Here is a 3,162-nt window from a genome sequence, read left to right as displayed (position 1 = left end):
GTTTTTAGGAAAGTGTATCACGCCTTGAAGAGTTATCCGGTTCCTATTTACTTTTCTGTTATTGTTCTTCTTTTTATATCCCAGATATCTAACAAATAGTATATTGTAAGTTTTTTAATCAAATTATATATATATATATATATATATATATATATATATATATGTGTGTGTGAATGCATTAATAATATATTATAAGAATTTCTTTTATCAAATTAATTTAATAGTTGATGTTTAACCTACAAACTATAAAATTTAGGATTCTAATTCTACATATATAGTCACAAAATCGTTAGAATTTTAACAATTGCATTAAATAACCATTGGATTTAACTTGACATACCACCCCAATTCAATGGTACTTGGACATTGATCAATAATGTCGTGTAAGATAATGAGAGTAATTAAAAAGATTTTCAAAACTGACATGATTTTTATTTTAGTGGAGTGGAAGTGGTTTCTTTTTTTTTTTTTTTTTTGTGTGTGTCCGAGGTCCCATGTGGAGCTTTAGGTCACATGGAAACCCTAACTTTACAGCATCACATAAAATTATATTCCCGAAAAAAAAAAAATTGGTAACTTATTTTTCGTACCAAAAGACGCACCAAATCTCTCATGCATGTTCCCTTCATTCCATCATTTTTCTTAACCTATTAGCCTTTCTTCTTTCGATTTATATTGTCTTTGTATCCATTATTACACCATTCATTTAACATCGATCATTTGGTTATCCAATTCAGCTCTATATATTTCGTTTTATTTATACAGTAGTTCAAGTTATCAAAACGGTTCAAGAAAAAACCAAATTTTTATTCTCGATCGGATAATGAAACCGATATAGAAATATATATATTATGTATGAAATGCATAATGATATAGATAAGGGAATGATCCGATTAATTATATATTTTTTTTTTTAAAATCAAGAATGATAAACGTTGAGGGCCATGCATTCGATATATCATATAAATGGTATTTTTTTTTGGACCGTTGAGTTTTGGCTCAACCCCAAAAATCAAATCTCCCCCCATTATTCTCTTTTCAAAGACCAATCTATATAATTTCGAAAACATAACACAAGCGGGAAAAAAAATGTAATCAAAGGAAAAAATGACACGTGGGCATGAGATTAATGCGATATGTTTCGAAAAAGGTTTTCGGGTTTATGGGGTTTGGGAAAGGAGACAGTGCATGTGCAAACGAGGGGTTGTCGTGATGGAACATCATCAACCCTCTCAAAGACGTGGGGCTTCTCTGTTACTATTGACTTTTCTTTTTCATTTTCCCACTTTTTTCCGATTCGTGCATGCATATGCATATACATATACATATATGTATATGTATACGTATATGTATATGTATATGTATATACACTCGCCTTGTTTTTTGTATACATATATATATATAAATCAATGCCAATCACATCAAAAAAATTTATGTGCATGATGATTGGCGTACGAAATGCATTGTGCCAAGCTCTTTGGATTCAACTAATTTTGGTGATTGTCAAATGAATGATTATCCGTTACGGGTAAAAAATTAAGACCTTAGTTATACATGAAATTTATTTCTGTAAGATTCGAGTTTAAATGCTGATTATTGCTTAAAATTTAATCTTGAATATAAAAGTTTTTTTTTATTTTCTCCATGTCTATGAAATTTTTGCAACTTTTGTTCCTAAACAACAACCTTTTTTTCATAATCTTAATTAAGAGTAAACCACCTAAATAATAAAATTTAACAATATCTTTCGTTAATTGTAGTTGTGAAAATTAAATTTTACTGCATTCGTTTGGAGCTTTCAAAATTTCAGATAAGACCTCGATTGGAAATGTGGATCTTGAAAATATATGTAAATTCAAATCTTGGAAGAATAAGGAAGTACATAATTATTTTTTTGAAAAATACATACATTATGAATAATTCGATTGTTATAATACTCACTAACATAATAACATTAGTAAATTATTGTTAGTATTTTTTCTGTATTTCTAACAAAACAAACTGTCTTCTATTCTATTTAAAAAAAAAATTATTAGTAAATACATTTTTTTTTAAAAAAGAGCTAAGCGTTTAGACTGGGAAATGAATATCAATGTTTTCTTGTGTAGAAATGGGCTATTTTCAATTGGGCTAACACATTGATTTATTATTGTATAATGGGCTCTAATTTAATTGGGCTAAATCTGGCCCCTAATACTACAATTACTTAAATGGGCCCCATACAAGAAAACTGCCACGGATGCAAAAAAAAAAAATTACATATATTTTGCCGTATATGCGAAAACGAACGGGAAAAAAAAATATTTAAGTTGTACCCGTAAGCAGAGGTGGCCATTTCCATTTGAAAATTTTGTTATGACTTTGGTACGAATCGAAATCGAATTAAATCGAATAGGGTAAAACCTCTAAAAAACCTCACACTTGCAAAAATATATACAAATAAATCTTCAAATTGAAAAACTGTGTTTTAATAAACCTTTGACCGGTTTGACCACAATTTCAAACAATCGGAAATCCACGTATTGACGGACTGGTGATGTCATTTTTTAAATTAAAATTGATAACGTATATAAGGTGACATCAGCAATCCGTTAATATGTGGATTTATGATCGCCTGAAATTGTGGTCAAACCGATCAAAGGTTTATTAGAGTAATAATTTGCAAGTTCGAGGTTTTATTCAGTGACAAGTTACAAGTTCGGGGATTGAATGATAGTTTTTCAAGTTGAAGGTATATTTGTATATATTTTTGCAAGTTGGAGGTTTTTTAGGAGTTTTACCCAACTGAATAATATTCTGTTCTAATTTGATTTTTTTTATATAGAATTAAATATATGGTCACTGAATCAAACGGTACAAATATCAAATGAATAGAATATAAAATAGACGGGTCGGATCGGATTTAGTTCGAGCCTATATTTTCCCAGGTCGGTTCAGACTATCTATGTATTATTCGGACCTATGATCGGTGGTCCGTATTCCGGTCCTATAAGACGATTCAGAACTAGATTTTGGATTTTTTTATTTAATAAAAAATAAATATTAGTGTATAATAATAATAATAATAATAATAATAATAATAATAATAATATTGAGTTATTTAGCAATTTGTTTTCGTAAAAATAAAAAATAACAAATTTTTATTTGTATCAATTATAATTA

This window comes from Tarenaya hassleriana, unplaced genomic scaffold (assembly GCF_000463585.1).
Source record: "Tarenaya hassleriana unplaced genomic scaffold, ASM46358v1 Cleome7, whole genome shotgun sequence".
NCBI classification, from domain to species: Eukaryota; Viridiplantae; Streptophyta; class Magnoliopsida; order Brassicales; family Cleomaceae; genus Tarenaya; species Tarenaya hassleriana.
The sequence above is the reverse complement of the archived record's forward strand: the minus strand, read 5'-3'. Positions refer to the sequence as shown.